This window comes from Candoia aspera, chromosome 9, assembly GCF_035149785.1.
Source record: "Candoia aspera isolate rCanAsp1 chromosome 9, rCanAsp1.hap2, whole genome shotgun sequence".
Classification (NCBI taxonomy): domain Eukaryota; kingdom Metazoa; phylum Chordata; class Lepidosauria; order Squamata; family Boidae; genus Candoia; species Candoia aspera.
In genome coordinates this window covers 25,325,006-25,346,685 of record NC_086161.1, presented here as the reverse complement: position 1 = coordinate 25,346,685, position 21,680 = coordinate 25,325,006, and the positions used below count along the sequence as shown (strand labels likewise).

Genomic DNA, 21,680 nt, shown 5'->3' with positions numbered 1-21,680 from the left:
GCAGTCATAGGGGTCAGCTTTTCAGCCGGGCTTTGTAGCTGGGACCTTCAGAAGGTGCGAGCAGAAACTGTGAACAAGCCACAGCCTCTTAAATGTTAGCTCCCCGACTGTGGCCAAAGATCAGGATAATGGAGTGGGAAGGGGACATGATGTGTAAGTAAGCCCTTGGTTTCCTTCCTAAAACATCGCAGGCTTGGGGATCAGGCAACGGCAACCTCCAGAGCTAGCGATGACCCACCGTCAGCTCCTTAAATGATCTGGCCCTGTTCCTTGGCAGGAGAAGAGACAGACACAACCCTTCCTGGAGCTTCTGGGGGGCCCTGGTCGCTAACCTCAAAGGACATTTGCAGGGCTGCGCGGTGGGGAGAGAAGCTGGTACGGAAGGCGGCACGCCCTGCCTTGGGCTGGGATTCCCAGCTTCAGACTTTTTGTACAGATCTTGCTTCTCTCTCACCTGTCAGGCAGGTGTCAATATTTATGAGAGCTGGGAGGGAGGCTGGGACAGCTGGTTTGGCCAGTTGTGATCAGGAGCAAGATTGCATCTATTTTTCACTGCGTGGTGTGCGGCTGATTTCCCTTTCTTTTTTGAGAGAAGGACCTGTGAGGCACTGAGCCAGCCATGATTCACTAAGGTGTTTCCTCTTGAAGGGATAATGATACATAAGCAGGTTTTGGTTTCCTGCGTTTATTTATTTGTAAGTCCCAAGCAACATCCCGCCAACCAGATCAGCCCACTGATGACATGGCTCTCCTGCCCTGGTGAGCTGACAAGAGAGTGGGAGGAAGCAGGGCCTTGGCCCTTAGGTGGGAATCCAGCCAGCCAGATACTTTCCAGAAGGAAGAGCCGTCTTCAGTTTGTGGTCCCCACCATCTGTCACCTGAAGACAGGAGGTTCCACCAAGCAGCTTGAGCTCCTACTGGGATAATCATGCTTATCAAAGCCATACGAGAGCGGCTGTCCTCCGTAGGCGTTGCCTGCCCTTTGCAAAGTCTTCCTCCACAGTCCCGTGCAGTTATTGTGATCCTTCACACCACAAGGATTACCACTGTTATGACTGCTACAACTAATGTTACTATTGAGTAATCCCTTGGCAGAAATAGGCGGTGAAGCCACCTCCTCACACGTAAAGGTGAGTCACTGATGCCCCCATAGCTCTCTTGGCAATAAGGCTGAGTTCTGACTAACTCATTGATGCAGCTCTGGTCAGTAGCAACGCTGTTTCCTAAGGAACACCACAGTATAGAGAGTTGGTCTCTGGCTGCCATTTTCAGACATGACGTTGGCTGCCAGTATCAGGCAAGACGAGACTCTCCTGAGCGATGGGAGTGCCGTGCGTTCCCCACCAGCCTTCGACAAGGCGGAGGCTGGAACTCAAGGGAACGAGGCCAGCCACGTAGCACAGCAAGGACGGGCCAAAGGTGAGGAAAACACGCCCTTTTAAAGCAGGGGCTCTGTGGCTCTCTGCCGCTGTTGCACGGGCACTTGCTGCCTTAATAGGCTGGGAAAGAAGGTGCTGGCCGCCAGGCCCGCAACAGGGGTCTGTGTCACCCAGGGCAAACATGGATTCCACGCTCATTTTGGCGCCCCCCCCCCAACACGGCTCCCGGGGCACATGCCCCGCTCGCCTCCCCCAGTTGCGGCCCTGCTGGCCGTGCCCAAGTGAGCCAAGCCACAGTGCTGGAAGGCAGATGCTGCCCCCAGGTTAGGTGGGAGCAGCCCCAGGGCTGGATCCCCCAACATCTGCCCTGCACGCCGAGCCCAAGCAATGCCACAGGGAAGCCCCGGCGCAGGGCACGAAGCTGATGGCCATCTGCCATTTGCCCCTGGATCTGGGACTGGAGACGTGGAAGCTCTGCGAGGGCCTCGTAGCCGAGAGCTGCCAGAGCCGTGTCTTCTGCGGTTGTGCCCAGCCTTTGGGGGGTCCCCTGAGCCCTTGGCAGTGGGAAATTCCATCAGCAGAGGGGAATGCGGCTTTGTTCCCTCTCGAACCCGCCGCCTCTGCTTCTCCTAGGCTAGCCCTTGCCCAGTGATCCCATCCGGTCTGCAGCGGGGGACTGCAGGTGGTTCGAAAGAGGCGGCGTTGAGACTTGGCTTGGCAAAGCCTACGGCATCCTTAGTGAGATGTCTCTCTACGTCTTCTAGAGGGCACAGTTTGGCCTGGAGGCCCACAGATATGCCATGGGAGAGGCTTTCTCCAGAGCAATGGAGCACTGCGGCTGTTCTTGAACAACTGAGCAAGATTAACCCTAACCCTGGCCTGGCTGGTACTTGGACTGGACACTCCAGGGCAGTGTCTCAAAGGTGTGTTCCCAGAATTCCCCAGCCAGTGTTTTCACAGTGTTGCCAGAACCACGAGGCCCATAAGGGCACGATGACGTGAGCGTGACAAGGGAGGCCCTCGGCAGCTGGTGCTTCTCGGCTGGTCCCTGGCCTCGGAAGGGCAGCTGGCTCTGGTCTTTTGAACCACGGCCCCAGCTATGGAGGGAGGGCAGCTGACACGCTTGGGCCCCAGTGAGCCAGCTCCGAGCACGGAGCGTCCCGCCACCCTGATCCCCGCCGACCCCGTCCGCGCCTGTTTCGGCAGATTCCGGTTATCTCCCTCGGGTGTCCCGGCCTGCCCCGGCGTCCCTTCCTGACCCTCCTTTTGACTCAAGGCAACAAGTCTGCACTGCTTTTTCTGCAAGGATGACACTGGGCTACTGTCCCAGCCTGCACCCTCTTGTGTGTGGGTGGGGGGGGGCGTGGCTGCAGCCTGTCTTGCGTTGTGCTGTGTTTGTGTTTTGATCCTTGCAGCTGCCTGACTCACTCTCAACTTCACTGATAAAACTGCACGCATGGAGGTCTGCGTCTGGGCAGAGGGGGGGGGAGGGCTTGGGTTGGGCTTCTTCCTCATTCCCAGGGCCCCATCTGTCCTCCCCCCTCCTGTCCTGAACTCACCCTCTTTTCTCAGTCTGAAACTTCAGCCAGTGGAGTTGCTGGGAAATTACCTTCCCTCATTCCTCCCCCCACCCCCCCCGAAACCATTTCAGAAAATGGCACTAAATTTCTGGAGGTGAGTTTGGAGAAGGGGGGGCAGCTCTCCTTGCAGAGTAGAGGGTTGACACGAAAGGGAGGGAGGGAGGAGCCAAGAGTTTCTGGAGGTAGCCTTTCTCCATAGAAGGTCTTCTTTGCTCTGCACATTTCCCTCAACCACAAAGGAAGGTGGAAATAAACTTCCCATCACCCTAACCAGCATTGTGAGTTTCCCTGTTTGTTTGTTTATTTGCTTGTAAAAGAAATAATGGGCTGGGCTCACACAACATGCTATCCCAAAACTAGGCTCGACAAAAGACAGTTCCCATGTTCACAAAGCATGCAGTGCCCAGATACACCAGATTGGCACACCACGCAGAAACAACGGGCTGAGCCACCAGCCACCCAGTCTAATTTTAGCAGTCTCGCATGTTGTGCAAACCCGGCCAGTTAGTGAAAGAGGTGTGTTCCGTTCACTCATTTTATTTTTTCAAAGCTCTCTGCCAATTCCCTGAAAAAACAAAAAGAAAAAGCCAAAAATCTGGGATACCCCCAAGATAATTTTTTTAAAGTGATCAGCTTTTGGCCACAGAAAGGTTCTGCATCGAGTGTCAAAAAGACCAGTTTTCCAGCAACCATCTCCCACGGCTGCCTAGGCACTGGGGGCAAAGAGGGGCAGTTTTCTCCCCCCCCCCTTTTCCATGGGGGTCTCCAAGAGGGCGGCGCTTCTTTGTCACTCCTGGCAGAAGAACTGGGGAGACGCTCCAGCTCAAACGGGTCTTTCCAGCCCCTGCCCTGCAGCCGGACTCATCACGTGCTTCCCTGCCGAGTTTCAGTGCCGAGTTTCACTCCCAAGGGGTTGGCAGAGCAGCCGGCTGGCCCCAGCAGGCGGGCACGTCCCCCGGGCGGAGCCTCCGCCTTCGCGGGCAGGCAGGCAGGCAGGCAGGCGCGCTCGCTCGCTCGCTCTCCTCGGACAGCCAGGGGCGGCCACCGCTCTTCCCTGGACGGGCAGGCCTCGGTTCTCCGGAGCGGCTCTCGGCAGCCACGCCTGCCTGACGTCCTCCGTGGCCGCCGAACCCCAGCGGGCAGGGCCTCCCTCGTACGTGCCCGGCCTCAGGGATGCGCCGGGGGCTGTCTTGCGCAAGACGGGCGGGGATCCAAGCCTCTCGCCGGCCGGCCTCCAGAAAGGGCGGAGGAGGCCGCGGGGAGAGGGGTCCCCGAGGGTGGGGAAGCGGCAGGCAGGAAACGGGGGGGGGGGGGGGGTACGGGGGTCCCGCCGTTTGAACGCCAACTTGTCCAAGCTGACGCTTCCAATGAACATGCAAAATGAAACTTTGCAACCGTTCAGAAGGCTCAAGCCCCCAAAATTTGCAATGTGGGTTACAGACAATAACCAAAGGATATTAGGGGAAAAGTCTATATGAAGTTATTCATGAAAAGGAGTCCATAAAGGCATTATACGTGAAGGAGATCGTTTGCAAAAACTGCATTTTGGGCAAAATAAGTTAGGAGGAATCTGCTTCAAAATACTTCTCCCCCCCCCCGCCCAATTTCAAGTTTAATTAGAGGAATTTGCTAAAAAGAGTCTAAGAAACAGCAAGCTTGAAGTGTTCCCAAAAGTACCTGTCTGAGAGCAACAGGAAGCGAAGCTCTTTTCTGCAGCTGGGAATCCCAGTTCCGGCCCTCCTGGGACGGGGGGGGGGGGGCTGCTCTGGCGCCTCCCCTCCGCCGCCGCCCTGCAATGCGTGTTCTCCCCGCGGAAGACGGAGAGGCTGCCGCCAAGAGCTGGCCTGGACTTCTCTGCCAGGAATGGTCAAAAAAGTCAAGATGGCAACTGCAACGGTGCAACTGAAGGTCTGCTTGTTTTTTATGTGTGTCACACAAAAAATGGGTGGACCTTTGATTGCACTTTGGGGGCCAGCATCTTGACTTTTTTGACCATACCCAGCGGACACCCCTGCTTCTCTGCCTGCCACGCTAGCTTTGTAGCTGGTGAGAATCATTGGTCAGGTCCGGCCCCCCCACCCCTCCCGCAACCTGGTTTCAGGGTGTCTCCACCCAAGAGTTGCAGGGACGCGGGCGACCGCCCCCCCCCCCGGGGCAATGGAGCCGTCTGGCCCCATTTCGTTTTTTATTCTGTTATTTTGACCTCCAAAGGACAGCATCAAGCCATCTCCCTGTGGGCATGGCCAAGCATCTGGAGTGTGTTTTTCCCTTTTGGGGAGGCCAGGTTAAACGGCCACATCAGCACCTTAAACTTTGCAGAGGTTCAATCCCGCTTTTGCTCTAAAAGCCCCCAGGGAAAATCATGCCACTGAAGAAGAGGTATTCCGTAGATGGCTGCATGCACCCCTCAGGCACCTGCCCCCCTTTCCCTTCTCCCCCCCGCGCCCACAACTGGGGAAGGGAGCTTCTCCTGTCCACTCGCCTCTGAGGCTCTCAGGATCTGGAACCAGCGTCCCCTCGAAAGCTATTCTGCTCCTTGGGGTCTTTGCCCAGGCCCACCACCAAGCCTCCCTGGAGCCCTGCCTGCCCTTCTGCTCCCCTGGGTGGGGCAGGAAGGAATCCTTGGCCTGCACCAACACCCCCGCCTTGCAGGTAGTCAGCTCTGGCCCTTTCAACACATCCTTTCCCGTCTCGGCCCACCTCTGGTAAAGGGTTTTGAAACTCCTTGAAGGGAAAGGGCTGCGCAAGAGCCCTGCCGATGATGACTTCTCCTGGCACAAGGCTCACTGGCCTTGGGGGCACCTGGCAGCAGCTGGATCCCCAAGAAAGCGCCCGTCCTCATCTTCCTTAGTCTAAGGCAGGGGTTCTCAAGCAGGGGCCATGTGAAAAACATGTAACGGGGCCACGGCAGGTGCCAAGGGAGCCAAAGAAAAGCGAAGTGTATTCTCCTGCAAATACTGTCTTGCTGACGCCAAGAACACAGAGCAGTTACTGTCCCGTGACTGTAACCGGTAATGGGACCTGGACAGAGGGCCACTGGAGAAGAACAAGAAGTAAATAAGCACAAGTGAATTTATTAATTTTATTTTTTAAAATTTTTATTTATTTTCTATCCCACCTCTATTGTTTTTATTATTTTTATAAATAACTTTTATTATTTTTATAAATAAATCAAGGCGGTGAACATAGCTAATACTCTTTCCACCTCCTCTTTTCCCCACAACAGCAACCCTGTGAGGTGAGTTGGGCTGAGAGAGCACAACTGGCCCAAGGTCACCCAGCTGGTTTTCTGGGGGATTCTGGGCATTGAAGCCCACACATCTTAAAGTTGCCAAGGTTGAGGAACACTGCTCTGGAGGACCCGTCTTCCCCAGCCATCAGCCGACTTCAAAGGAAGTTGGAGGAAGCCAATGCAGGCAACCGAGGCATCACGTTTCAAGGGAATTCCAGATGGGTGACTCAACAGTTTTGTGATCACAAGCACAGGGTGATCTCAGGGTTGAGATGGGTTCAAAAATCAGCTGATTCTTCCTAACTGAAAAACATTCTCCATCTCTGGACATCAGGAGGAATCTTATGGCAGCTTTTCCAACTAACTTTTTCCAACCATTTGATTAAGCTGATGCCCTTGAATATACTGTAATTGGTTAGTTGAAAAAGTTGCTACCAGACTCCTCCTGATTTTTTGCCCCGATAGACTAAGTCTGTCCTTGTACAATATCTGAGTTCATCAGCTCGCCTAATCTAGCTGTTCCCAACCTGGGGCCATTCAGCCATGCTGCCTGTGTGTCCCAATCAGATGATCACAGTTCAGCTTGTTTGTTCTGCACATGGGTTGTCATATAAGAGGTTTCTCTCCCTCTCCCTCTCCCTCCCTCCCAGGCTTTCTGAAAAAAGCAAACAGGGCAAAATGGATAACACAACCAAATGTGAGGCACCACTGAAATACTCAGGATGAAAAAAAGAAGCAAAATATGATTTAATATCATTAAATAAGCTGAACAAAAAACTACAACATTCAAATGACCTGCCAAAAATAGATGCTTGCTTGGTACTAAGAGAACGTGGTTCTCCCTTCTGGTAGGCTTTGTCTGGGATGGGCACCCAACAAAGTCTTAAGGCTTCACACATGAACCTCATGGTCTTGCTAGGCGCACACACAAAGTAAACAGGATCATACAATATAAGGGTTGAAAGGGACCTTGGAGATCATCAGCCTTCTTCCCAGGACAGGAATCCACAGGATCCCTGGCAGATTCCCCCCCCCCGCCTCTATTTAAACACCACCAATGAAGGAGAGTCCACCCCTTCTTAAGGCCCACTGTTCCATTGATGGGCACCTCTTGCAGTGAGGAAATTCTTCCTGATGGCCAAAAGAAATCTACTTCCTTGACATTTAAGGCTCTTATTTCTTGTCTTATCTTCTGGAACAACTCTAATCAGTTCTGCCCCATTCTCAACATAGCCCTGAAGACAGTACTCATGGCTTCCTGCCATCTTGTCTTCTCCAAGGTGAGCATACCCAACATCTCCAAAGAATCCTCATGTGTTTTCAGGCCCCCTTCCAGGCAACCAGCAACATATGGTTGCTCTCCTCTGGAAACTCGTTTGTCAGAGTCTTTCCTAAAATGCAGTGCCCAGGTGTGGCTGTGACCAACATTTCCTGATTGTTCAAGCTCTCGGTCAGTGGAACAGGCTGACCCAAGAAGTGGAGTTTTCCCTTAGGGAGGTCTTCACAGAGGCTGGATGGTCATCTGTCAGAGATGCTTTGTGGATCCTTCCAACTGTATGATTCTAGGGCCCTGGATTTTAACTTTGTAGGAAAGGGAGAAAAACTTCTCTTAGAGCAGATATTTCAGTCCATGTATGGCTCTATCCCATCTATCTTTGCTTGCCTTCACTCTAATCTAAAAAGGCCCCAAATCTGTGATCTTTCTTTCCTATGCAAACTGTTGTGGTTTCCAGGGTGCAGAATTTGTGTATTGAACAAATGCTTAAAAGGAAGAAGCTTCTCTGCAAACTTACAAGGAAACAATGAATAATATAATCTAGTAATATAATTTGCTTGAGTTTTAAATGGAACCACGCCCCTTCCAACTTATCTTCTCAGGCCAGTGTGCACATCGGAAGGCTGAATTTATCAGATTTCCTTTCCCAGAGAAACTGAGCAGATCAGATCTTGGAAAGCAAAGCTGTAAAAAACGCCCACAGAAAACATTTGGGTTCTTCGATTGCTGTACCTATTGAAGCCAGCTCAGCCCCACCTCAGAGAGAGCTGGATCTTGCCATGTGAAGGTCCAATGAAAGAAGCATCGCAGAGAGTGCCCCTTGTCTTTGGCTCTCCTGCAGCTCAGAATTAGCCCTGCCGCATTTCAAAGGGCTACCAGACCAACACAGATTCCAAAGCTGAAATCCTTTCTCCCAGAAAAAAATGGTGCTTTCACTCCCAACAATCGATCCTGCCCAGGGTTCTATAAATGCTTGATATGATTCGTCTGTCTCCTTTTCAATCAGAATGTATTTCTTTAATCAGGTATTTCAAGGAGGAGGGGAGAGACAAGGCCAGTGGCTGAAGCAGCATGAGATGAGCTGGTGGGGTGGGGTGGGGGACTTCTGCCTTGCCCAGAAGAAAACCCCATGAAGGCAAGGTGGTCAGCTGCCTCAATGCCCTATCACAGGACCCTCTTCATCAGGATGCATTTAATACTACTGGCAAATTTTAAAAGATGCAGGGGAAAGTCTATAGAGCGGCAAGCAGGAGACTATTCAAACCAGGAGGTGCTTCTTGTTGTTTATTCGCTCAGTCGCTTCTGACTCTTTGTGACTTCATGGACCAGCCCACGCCAGAGCTTCCTGTCGGTCGCCAACACCCCCAGCTCCCCCAGGGACGAGTCCGTCACCTCTAGAATATCATCCATCCACCTTGCCCTTGGTTGGCCCCTCTTCTTTGCCTTCCACTTTCCCTAGCATCATCATCTTCTCCAGGGTGTCCCGTCTTCTCATTATGTGGCCAAAGTATTTCAGTTTTGCCTTTAATATCATTCCCTCAAGTGAGCAGTCTGGCTTGATTTCCTGGAGGATGGACTGGTTTGATCTTCTTGCAGTCCAAGGCGCACTCAGAATTTTCCTCCAACACCACAGTTCCAAAGCATCGATCTTCCTTCTCTCAGCCTTCCTCATGGTCCAGTTCTCGCAGCCATAGGTTACTACTGGGAATACCATTGCTTTAACTCTGCAGACCTTTGTCAGTGTGATGTCTCTGCTCTTAACTATTTTATCGAGATTTGTCATTGCTCTTCTCCCAAGGATTAAACGTCTTCTGATTTCTTGACTGCAGTCAGCATCTGCAGTAATCTTCACACCTAGAAATACAAAGTCTTTCACTGCTTCTACATTTTCTCCCTCTATTTGCCAGTTATCAATCAAGCTGGTTGCCATAATCTTGGTTTTTTTGAGGTTTAGCTGCAAGCCAGCTTTTGCACTTTCTTCTTTCACCTTCATCATGAGGTTCCTCAGTTCCTCAGTTCCTCTTCACTTTCAGCCATCAAAATGGTATCATCTGCATATCTGAGATTGTTAATGTTTCTTCCAGTGATTTTAACTCCCGCCTTGGATTCCTCAAGCCCAGCATGTCGCATGATGTGTTCTGCGTACAAGTTGAATAGGTAGGGTGAGAGTATACAGCCCTGCTGTACTCCTTTCCCAATCTTAAACCAGTCCGTTGTTCCGTGGTCTGTTCTTACTGTTGCTACTTGGTCGTCATACAGATTCTTCAGGAGGCAGACAAGATGACTTGGTATCCCCATACCGCTAAGAACTTGCCACAATTTGTTATGGTCCACACAGAGTCTTTAGAATAGTCAATAAAACAGAAATAGATGTTTTTCTGAAACTCCCTGGCTTTTTCCATTATCCAGCAGATATTGGCAATTTGGTCCCTAGTTCCTCTGCCTTTTCTAAACCCAGCTTGTACATCTGGCAATTCTCGCTCCATGAATTGCTGAAGCCTACCTTGCAGGATCTTGAGCATTACCTTACTGGCATGTGAAATGAGTGCCACTGTTTGATAGTTTGAACATTCTTTAGTGTTCCCCTTTTTTGGTATGGGGATATAAGTTGATTTTTTCCAATCTGATGGCCATTCTTATGTTTTCCAAATTTGCTGTCATACAGCATGCATTACCTTGACAGCATCATCTTGCGAGATTTTGAACAGTTCAGCTGGGATGCCATCGTCTCCTGCTGCCTTGTTATTAGCAATGCTTCTTAAGGCCCATTCAACCTCACTCTTCAGGATGTCTGGCTCTAACTCACTGACCACACCATCAAAGCTATCCCCGATATTGTTATCCTTCCTATACAGGTCTTCTGTATATTCTTGCCACCTTTTCTTGATCTCTTCTTCTTCTGTTAGGTCCTTGCCATCTTTGTTTTTGATCATACCCATTTTTGCCTGGAATTTACCTCCAATGTTTCTAATTTTCTGGAAGAGGTCTCTTGTCCTTCCTATTCTATTGTCTTCTTCCACTTCCATGCATTGCTTGTTTAAAAATAATTCCTTATCTCTTCTGGCTAACCTCTGGAATTTTGCATTTAATTGGGCATATCTCCCCCTATCACTGTTGCCTTTTGCTTTCCTTCTTTCCTGGGCTACTTCTAGTGTCTCAGCAGACAGCCATTTTGCCTTCTTGGTTTTCTCTTTCTTTGGGATGTATTTTGTTGCCGCCTCCTGAACAAAGTTGCGAACTTCTGTCCAGAGTTCTTCCAGGACCCTATCTACTAAGTCCAGTCCCTTAAATCTATTCTTCACCTCCACTGCATATTCCTTAGGAATATTAGTGAGCTCATATCTAGCTGATCTGTGGGTCTTCCCTAATCTCTTTAGTCTGATCCTAAATTGTGCAATAAGAAGTTCGTGATCTGAACTACAGTCAGCTCCAGGTCTTGTTTTTACCGACTGTATAGATGTCCGCCACCTTTGGCTGCAAAGGATGTAGTCAATCTGATTTCGTTGTTGTCCATCTGGTGAAGTCCATGTATAAAGCCATCTCTTAGGTTGTTGGAAGAGAGTGTTTGTTATGCAGAGTGAGTTGACTTGGCAAAATTCTATCAGCCTATGTCCTGCTTCGTTTTGTTCTCCCAGGCCATGCTTACCTGTAATTCCAGGTGTCATCTGACTGCCCACCTTAGCATTCCAGTCCCCTGTGATGAAAATAACATCTTTTTTAGGCGTGCTGTCCAGTAGGTGCTGCAGATCCTCATAGAACTGCTCTACTTCAGCTTCTTCAGCATCTGTGGTTGGGGCTTATATTTGGATCACTGTGATGTTAGATGGCTTGCCCTGAATTTGAATTGAGATCATTCTATCGTTTTTTGGATTGTATCCAAGCACTGCTTTAGCCACTTTACGATTAATTATGAAGGCTACTCCATTTCTTCTGTGGTCCTCTTGTCCACAGTAGTAGATCTGGTGGTCATTTGCTGTGAAGTGGCCCATTCCAGTCCATTTCAGTTCACTGATGCCCAAAATGTCTATCTTTAATCTTGACATCTCACCAATAACCACATCCAATTTGCCCTGGCTCATAGATCTTACGTTCCAGGTTCCAATGCTGTGTTGATCCTTAGAACATCGGATTCGCCGTTCACCACCAGCACCGTCGGCCGCTAGCCGTCCTTTCGGCTTTGAGCTAGCTGCATCATCACATCTGGGGCTAGTTGAACTCATCCTCTGTTCCTCCCCAGTAGCATTTTGACCATCTTCCGACCTGGGGGTCTCATCTTCCAATGGTATACCGACATATCTCTGGTTGTACTGATCCATTTAGTTTTCACGGCAAGAATACTGGGGTGGGTTGCCATTACCTTCCCCAGGGATCACATTTAGTCTGATCTCTCTGTCACGACCTTTCTGTCTTGGGTGGCCCTTCACGGTTTAGTTCACGGCATCATTGAAGTGCTCAAGCTCCAGCACCACGACAAGGTAACGATCATAGTCCCCTGCCACAGTCCCCTCATCATGAACTGCAGCTTCGCCCACTGCTGGGGTAGAAGACAGCACATCTTGCCAGCCCCCTGCTGCCTTCAGGACAAACCATGTTCCCCAGTTCTGCAGTTAATCATAGTCCCCACCATTTCTGTTATAGGACCTTCCTTTGAAAAAGGAGTAAAGGATGGTTTGCAAAGCATCTTGGCAGCCCAACCAATCACATGGCTGGCTGGTGGTCAGTTTGCAACCAAATGTAAAGAGCTGCAATGGATGGGTCTTCTTTGCATTGGGGGGATGGATATTGGAAAGGGGGCCTCTTCGCTTCCTGGTAAGTGAGCTGGAGCTGGATATACAGTGGCCACATTTTCTGGTGACACCAAACGATTTAGGGTAGTTTAAATGAAAACAGACATCAGAATGCTCCAGAAAGGCATCTCCACATTGGAGAATGACACTTGGAGCTCCATGTGAGCAACCATCACACAAGAATGGAGAATGTGGAGGGGGGATGGGGCGGGAAAACTGGCAGAAAGAACCATAGGCATTCAGTAAAAGCATGATGGTGTCACATGCATTGTGACGTCGTTGCACAAATGACATCACTTCCCCTTCCTGTCCCCCCCCCAAGACAGCTGTGGACTGCTGACTTCCTTTTGGGGAGGGGGAGAAAGAAGAACTGGAGGGGGGGAGATGGTTTAGAGCAGTGTTTCTCAACCTTGGCAACTGTAAGATGTCTGGACTTCCACTCCCAGCATGCTGGCTGGGGAAGTCTGGGAGTAGAAGTCCAGACATCTTACAGTTGCCGAGGTTGAGAAACACTGGCTTACAGCCTTCTGGCAGAGGCCTGGTAGGCTGGCTAGAACCTGATCAGAGCTCCTCCAGGCTGCAATAGTCTGGCTAATCCAAAGACTAATTTTAATCCTTCTTGCTGATCTCCCCTGTTTTGCACAACTTAAAGGTATATCCGTAAACAAAGAATGAAATCTCTCCCTGTGGTCCAATTCAAAAACATTCATACACATTAACCTGTGAAATGTCCTTGAAGCAGTGTCCCAATTACTTAATGCATCCTTTTATTTTATTTTCCCCTCCCTCTTAAGGTATTTTAAGGCTGTGCCTGTCTTTCTCCAAGCACGCTTACAATTTTTCTTGTGACAGATTAACAAATGGAGTGGATTGCATCAATTTCAGTTCTTTTGCACAATTGAAATCCGCAAGGCCCAAAGAAGGACCTAGAAAGAGATTGCAGTTACAGGAAAGCTGATCCAGTTGAAAACATTTGACGATGGAGCCGCTCGGCCGGGGGGCTGCCCTTCCCTTGATGGATTGAAGCAATAATTGATGGAGGAAGTTCTCCTGGGAACTATGTTGTGACATCACAGCCATCGCAAGAAATGTTTTGCTTTTATTTAACTCATTTCCTTCCTTTTGACCATAAAATGTGTTGCATCACACACTGCTCAGGGAAAACCTGAGTAATATTTTTAACTGATGCAAACCACCCCTGAAGTTCAGCTGTTTCTCACGCTTTCCCAAGGAATTCTGCAACCAAGTCTGGGGGACAGGCTTTAAAAAAATTATCAAGTGACATATATTTACCATTGTGATATATTTAATCAACCTATAGCCTCCACTTCTACATACATTTTTTATTTATAGCTCTGGGTCTAAACAAAGCTTATTAACGGGGCAGAAAGGCAGCGCTCCTGGGGAGAGAGAGAGGGAGAGAGAGATGAACTTGGTAAGCAACCAAGCTGGTCTGGAGGAAAAGGCACACAGATCTCTCACTGAAGGCTCAGGTAAAGTTTTTGCATTACCTACATTGAAGCAATTACCAGAGTGCATTATCTTGTTCATCTCCACGTTTAACTGGATGACTCTCACAGTTGATGGATAACCCCTAAGATTTCTCTGTCAGAATGATCCACTTAATGCTTGGATGATGGACTTGTTCCCTTGGAGCTTGCAAGGAATGATTAAAAAAACCACTTTAGGCTTTATGCTGTAACTTCCACAGCTTTTAAGGTGGCCCCACACAAAGGAGGAAATGGGAGGGCCAGGTCTCCAGCCATGAAAGAAACAAGCCATCTTAGCATTTGCCAGCTCTAGGTGACCATTTCTGCCTGCTGAAATCCCCTTTTCTACATCCTCAATAAAGCTAAGAAAATTCAGCCTTCCTTTGTTTCTGATCATGTAGAGGTTTTCTTAGTCATAGAATCCTGGAGTGGAAAGGACCATTTTGGCCATCCAAGTCCATCCCCTGCTCAGTGTGGCCATCCCAGTCAAAGTGCCCCAAAGAGATGGCTGTTTGGCCTCTCTTGAACCCATCCACCACCATCCTGGCATGCAGGGTCCATCCACGATCAAACTGGTCTTAGCAAGTTCCACTCTTAACCTTTCATTGGACTCTGTCTTCCTGTAACTAAATGCATTATTCCTACATTTTGCATGGACAGAGAAACAGTCTCAGCCTTCTTTTATTATGGTATCTTTTCAGGATGTTGGAAACTGCTCTTATATCATCCTTCAATTGTTTTTTTTCAAGGGCAGATGGGACCAGTTCCCTCAGCTTCTCTTCCTACACCTTCGTTTCCAATGGCCCCTGATCATCTGCACTGCCCTTCGCTGCATCAGAACTGGATACTTGAGGTGGATCTAACCAGTACAGAATAAAACAGAAATATTATTTCTCATGATCTGGAAATTATTTCTACTGCTCCCATCCTGTCAGCAGTTTCCTTCTTCCACTTCTTTCCTATATTGGATTTTCACAAAGCAGCCATACTGGCCTCTTGAGCGACTCCCTCCCCCCACTTTTTTTTTCTTTGATTTCTTTGGAATTGCGTTTTAGGAACTCTTGGGTTCCTTTTCCCATTAGCTTTTCCTGTCATGGTATTTCATTTATCATTATTCTAACTTGTGATGAAGATGAAAGGTCCCCTGGGCAAGCTCCGAGTCACGTCTGACCCTTTCGGGGGACGCCGCTTTCGCGACGTTTCCTTGGCAGACTGTAGAGCGGGGTGGTTTGCCGTTGCCTTCCCCAGTCGTCTCCTTCCCCAGCAAGCCGGGTGCTCATTTTACCGACCTCGGAAGGATGGGAGGCCGAGTCGACCTGAGCCGGCTGCTCAGAGAGAATCCAGCTTCCGCTGGGATTGAACTCGGGTCGTGGGGAGAGTTTCGGCTGCAATGCTGCCGCCTGCCACTCTGTGCCACACAAGGCTCTTTTATTCTAACTTAACTTCATTAAAATGTACTTTCCTGAAGTCTAAAATATTCATTTGAATACACTCACCTTTAGTTTCCTGTAATTATCCAGTATTACATGGCAACTTTCCCCCAACATTCCCACAACTTCCCCTTCCTCGACCACGTTATCTCAATTGGTTAGGATCAACCCAGAGGAAAGCAGATCCCCTTATGTGTCTACTCTTTGAAGGGGACAGTGGTGAACAGAGCAAGTCCATAATTTCCTGGAAGGACCATCCTTGGCAGAGCTTGTCTCTCAACAGATGTTGGGGTAATTAACGTCTTCCATCACTATGACTTCATGCCTCTTTGGAAGATCTGTAATTTTCTTTTGGGAAGCATCATCTACATCTTCTCTTGGTTAGAAGGTGAATAGAAAACATCAACAACAATCCTGCCTTTAATCCTTCTTTCACCCAGATGCTCAGATGTTTCCTTGTGTCAGTTTTATTAGAAATATTTTCCTCTCACATTCCAGCAAGATGGGATGGAATATCCCATGATGAAGGATTTTTGGAAATAGTTTTGCCCCAGGAGCTTTTTTTTGTTTTTAATTTTTAAATTAAATGTTCGTCTATGAAAAATCAGCTGGGAAAGGATAAAATTCGTGGGATGTTATTTGATGGGAATCTTCTCTAGGATGGCTGGATGGGAAAAAAACCCCTCATAACCAGGCAGACAATCCAAATTACAGAAATTCATGGTGCCCTTTTTTGCATTTGTCCTGTCAGGTTACGTTGACAGAACAAACATCAAACTGGTGATACTGTTTTGGCAGCGGGAATGCTTCCTTCATGCCATTTTAAGCTTCTACTTTATAGACCCCTAGAAGAGCATCCAGGAGTCTTTTCCTGTTTTTTCAAAAAGCAGAAAAATGGACAGAGCCAAGTTAGCATACTCTTGGTATTTCTTCTTCATTCCTGGCTGCCAAGGACCCCAGAGGCGATCTTTTCCTGGCTTCAACACACGTATCCACAGGGCTTTTGAAGCAGCCTCTCCTGATGCTGGTTCTAAATGGTGGGTTATAGCACCACTTGCTGGAGAGTTGACAAGATCTCAGAAAATTGCAGACAGCTGATTTTGAGACACACTGGAGACTCCCTACATCTTAAGGAAGATGAAATTAAAAGCACAGGGAGAGCTGATTTCAGGAAAAAAATCCTTTGTGTGCAGGGCTGTTCGTGTCTTATATTGAAATTGTTCCACTGATGCATCACTTGCTCAAAATAAACCATGCCTTGGCTTATACTAATCTATTTAAATTTCTACCTTGCCTCATCCCAGATGTGCATAAATAGATCACAGAAATTCAGCATGGATTCAACACAGAATTTGCATGAAGCCTACCATGAAAGAAACATTCACCAAGATAAATAGCACAGCACTGAAGCTGAAAGAATACCCACCGATCTTCAAGAAATAGTTTGAAAATGAATTAGATAAAAATTGTTTAGGAAAGAACAGAAGGGAAAGACGTGAAGGTGCACTGGACTAAAAGAGGAAGGGATTTTGCTATCAGATGATTTCACAAGTGGATCACAATAAGCTCTGTCTCCGAGGACTTTCCCCCACTTATCCACTGTCTCTGGGTTATGAGCAAGCGAGGGCCACACTTAAGCAATGTCTGTTCGACACTGACCATCAGACGGATGCTGGCACTGCCACTCAGCTTCCCGTGGGAGATAACTGGAGATATGCTCTGGCACCAGCAATGTGCTGTACCTTGCACAGCTCAACATCCCAGGTCAGAGAAGGGCCTTCACTTTAGCCCGATGTAGTGCTCTCCCTTCAGCCCTTCTGGCTGGAAGTTACAGAAGACACCATATTTGCTACGTGTATGTCCTTGCGACTCAGGGCAGGTGGAAACTACCGAACATGTTCTTCTGCACTGTCAGTTTTATACAGAATTTTGAAATCCTCAGTTACCCCACTCCTGACCAGCAAAACAGGATATAATAATCAAGAGTATAAGCAATTTCTACTTTCTGACATCAGCCCTGAAATAACACACTGGGTGGCCGGGTTTTGCGTGGCGGCATGCAGAATCAGGCAGAGGATCGTTAAGAGCAGTCGAACCTGCCTGAGTACAGCCAGCCAGAAACGGCTCGGGCTCAACATTAACCTCCGGCCACCTTTTCACTTCTTTTATGCCTTGGCGTGTACTTGCCGTGTCAGCCTTTACACTACATCCTTCCCAGGTCTGACAGGGGTCTGTAAGAGAAGTTTATAATTTTTAAATCCCTTTTGGATAATTTCATTGTTTTATTTACAAATATGCATGTATGTATAGATAGATAAGTATGTGTGTGTGTAGTATTTCCATTTTATATTGCTATTTTAAAATTCATATTACCCAGATCACTAATTTTAACCTTTTTCTGTTGTTGTTTTTGTATATGTGCAGCCTGAGCAAACCTCTCAGCATGTTTTGATGTAATATTGACTTTTAGCCAAAATTATTTGGCTTTTCCTAATTACCCTAATATTGTCAAATTTGTTTTGGATGTACCCTTGTGCTGGGTAATGACCGCAGTAAAGACTACTACGCAAGTAGACCAGTAATTAAAGCAGCAGTTGATTGTAATGGACTTCTCAGACCTGAGAAAGAAGACGGCAGTTTGCAAAATGTTGCAGGTTTGGAACATCTACACATTCTTTACAGTGCAGGAAAACAGGCCACCGCCTCCCCTCTGCATTCAGAGCTAATTAGCAAAAGCACTGTGGAGCCCCCCTCTTAAGATAGATAGACAAATTGGCACTAAAGTAAACCATTATGTCTGCCTCGCACGGCTAGTCAAAATGAACAACGATCAAAGAGAAGAGCTGGTTGGAAGAAAGAAAGCTGGATGGGCTAGATGCAACTCCATTAGGGAAGTCTTACAGAATGAGAAGATGGACGGAAAACGGTGTGCTAACCTTTTTAATTCGACCGTCTTATCGGCGGTGCTATATGGAAGGGAAACATGGTCGCTAACAAAGGCAGAAGAGGAAATGCTTTCAAGGGTAGTAAGGGCTATGGAAAGATCCATGCTGAAAGCCTCTCTCCGAGACCACGTCCCAAGCAGCCAGATTAGAACACGACGTGGAATAAATGGCGTCATCGTCGAAGATCGAAAACGGAAGCTACGCTGGGCAGGACACGTCGCGCGCATGTCGGATGGCTGTTGGACAACAGCAGTTGCCGAATCCAAGAGAAGTGAAAAGACCCATTGGCCGACCTCCAAAGGGATGGGAAAATCCAACAGTCAAGAACTTTGGCCAAACCTGGAGAAGGGAAGGCAGGAATGGAAAAGTGAGTTGCAACCAGCAGGACTCGGTCTGGCGACAGTCTGGTCGATTGAGGTGATTGAGGTGGAAGCAAATTATCCAGTTGCCAAACTTGCTGTAACCCAGGCCATTTTTTCTCTTTCAGTGAATGGGATGAATATGGACTGCGAGAATCTAGTTTTCTGGCTCTGAGGGGCTCCAAGGTGCTTGACGTGGAGATTGGGGCACGCTTGTGGGGCAATTCAGTGTCATCATCCCCAGCTTTGACAGCAGGAAATAATAAACAGGCAGAAATCATACACTTTGATTTAATTTAACCTTTCTAGTGTAATTAACTTGAAAAGTCTTCATAGAATTTCTCCCATTTGCAATGTAGCCTGGACATTATTTATTTCAGAAAGCTGTCCTTTAGATTTATTTGTTTTTCAAAATCTCACTTTTGTCCTTTATTTTGGTCATTTAATTTTTCTGTACAAATGGTACCTACCACTTAATGCACAGTTTGATTACAGAAATCCTTTTTAATCCTTGTTTCTTATAATTTCACAGCTTTTTATGCTTTTTAGATATTTTTATTGAAATATGTGTTTTTATAAAGTTTTTCTTGGTTTTGCTCTTGAATTTTCCTTTGTAAAGCGAAGTTATAAATGTAAACAATTTTTGTTTTAATCCTTATGAATCTCTTTCAGATTTGTCCCCTTTTCAGATTTGTCCTTGATTTTTTCCAAAAAAATATGGAGCTGGGGATGTTGACGACCGACAGGAAGCTCTGGCGTGGGCTGGTCCATGAAGTCACGAAGAGTCGGAAGCGACTAAACGAATAAACAACAACAAAGAAAAAATTCCTCTGGAAGCAAGTTTCCTTAAAGTCCATTAGGATCAACAAGTCTGCTCCTCTTTTTTAGCTTTCAGGGGGAAAAAACCTTACCTAAATGTATATCACATTCTGTTTTCAGCTAATGCCACTCCCTTCAGAGGGTTACAGAGGTTAGGGTTTCAAGCAAGCCACATTGCAAACGTTTAGCTGGTAAAGAACGGGCAGTTTGGTATTTCAGCGGCGGCTTCTGCCTCCCTGTGTTGCCTGCCGTCCCTCTGGGCTCCCTTCGACCTCTCCCAGGCTGGATATCAGGATGGACCGGAGGGGACAATCACCCAGGAGGAAGGAGGGAAGCCAGAGGTGGCGTGTGCAGTGACTGCATCACACTCCTTGATTTGCCTGCAATTTTTCGGAAGTAGGACTAGCCATATGCAAGTTGATAAGAAAGGCCAACCGCAGCCAGAGCAGAGTCCGCGAGTGCGTGGCCAGATACGCTTCTAGAAAAACGGTCTATTTTCAGAGGTCTTTGACTGCGGCGTGGGTGCCGCCCTTTGTATGGCTTTGGCATGCTCGAGTCACGTGTTCTAGCACGAGTGCCTGGGGGTGGCTGAAGGCCCAGAAGAAAAGCGGGTCTAAAGGAGATTTGTCATGCTGCTTTTGCAAAAGAAGTGTGAGGAAGAGGGGGCTGCCGGAGTGATGGGCAATGGGTGCGAAAAGGCCCCCCTTTTCTTTCTCAGGGCAAGAGAAATGGATTATGCAGGAGGGAGAAGATAGGAAACCCGTGTGGAATCCCCGAAGGGACAGAAGAGTGGGAGAAGGCAATGCTTCCTTGGGCCTGTTTTATAAGCGGTTCTTCCTGGATATTTTTCTCACTTCGTAGGCCTGATGAGCCTCTGAAGGATGAGCTGGAATGTTGCATAGACACAGCACACTTGGCATCTCCTTCAGTTTTTAAAACAGCCTCTTTTCCTCCAGGAACAAAATGTTTGCAAAATAAAAAAATAATCCTTCCCAACAGCCAGCAGGAGGCGCTGAACTCCAACAAGCAGAGAACCAGCCTTGTGGCATTTTTGGAATTTTAGAAAATGCTACAACTGCCAACTTCAAGGGTCTTCCATCCCAGTCCTCTTTTCACCCTCCCTCTTTTGGTCTTTTTTTGGGGGGGGGGAGGGGACATCTTGTCAGTTTCCCTGATCAAAGGTTTCACAGAAACCCTTATCAGGGCATCTCCCATCACGTCATTCTCTAAGGTTGCCAGATGGGAGGGGGTGCGAAGTTGGAGTGTGAAGTGGTTTATTATGGCTATGGAGCACATCAAGGACGCGGGGTTGAGCTACGGTAGGAATACCATCTGGATGGGAGGGGGAGTGACACGCTTCGTGGGAAAGGGGACTAGCTAAGGGGATGTAGTTTTAAGTTAGGTTTTGGCGGGAATTCTTCATTTGCAGCTTGCCTTCTGTACCGTTCATTACGCTTCGTTAAAACAGTTCAGAGAGATCCAGCCTCTTGACTGTGTGTGTGTGAATGCTCAAATGAGCAGGTGCTGACACATCTCAACATTGGTCCTGAATGAGTGTTCAAAAACTCATTGGCACAAACAATGAGTGGTCAGCATAGCATGTACAAGTGTAAGACAAGGAATCGTGATTGTAAGCAGGGAGTTGGGCCAGGTAGCCTTAGTTATGTTTAACCTATAAAGTCCTCATCAAATGTAGAGATTCACCCATCAAGAGTTGAGATTCACCCATCAAGAGTTCGGTGCCAAGCCCAGGCAGACTTTGGCAAGTAACTCAAGGGTCAAAAGGGGCAAATATTTTATGTGCAATGAAATCTACTTATCTCACTGCATTGGTAGTCTTGGAACCATCCACATTGGGTTTGCCTACCTTGTTACAGACACAGACATCCTTTCAAAATTCTCCATCCAGTTCATGGGCAGAGAAATTAAGTGGATAATTTCTTCAGATTTCTCCAGGGGAAGAGAAATTCTCCAACAATTGGAGCACTCCCCCTGAAAACACCTCCTGGGAAGACCTTCCTTGAGATTCGATGGGAGAATGAGAGGCCAGGCAGGCTGCAGGCCACTTGAGAGGGCTTCACCATAAAGGAGATGACATTTCCCACACACACCTGGGCCACCTGGAACTCAGTAAGGGCTTGTTTGGAAGTGAATCTGTTATATACCCTGACCAAAGAACAATCTACCCCAGTCTGGGAACTGCGTCCTCTTCCACTGAGCATGCAGCTTTGGGAGGGGAGCACACGGAGCATTGAGGGAGGGAGGAGACACCCACCCACCCAGCCAGGTCAGCCGGCTCAACCGGGCAATCAGTGGGGTGGCGGATGTTGCAGCCAGGCGGCCCTCAGATCCAGAACCAAGGAGTTCTCCCAAATTCTCTCCT

The 21,680-nt window shown here is 48.1% G+C and overlaps 1 protein-coding gene across 1 annotated transcript in view; it reads right to left on the bottom strand.

Annotated features, from left to right (window-relative positions):
- Positions 1-233: 233 nt before the first annotated feature.
- Positions 234-21,680, bottom strand: part of FAM136A (family with sequence similarity 136 member A) — a 98,889-nt gene continuing 77,442 nt past the window's right edge. Inside the window, exon 4 of the transcript XR_010068490.1 lies at positions 234-247. The gene's annotated coding sequence lies outside the window, so the exon portion shown is untranslated. The remainder of the gene's footprint in view (positions 248-21,680) is intronic.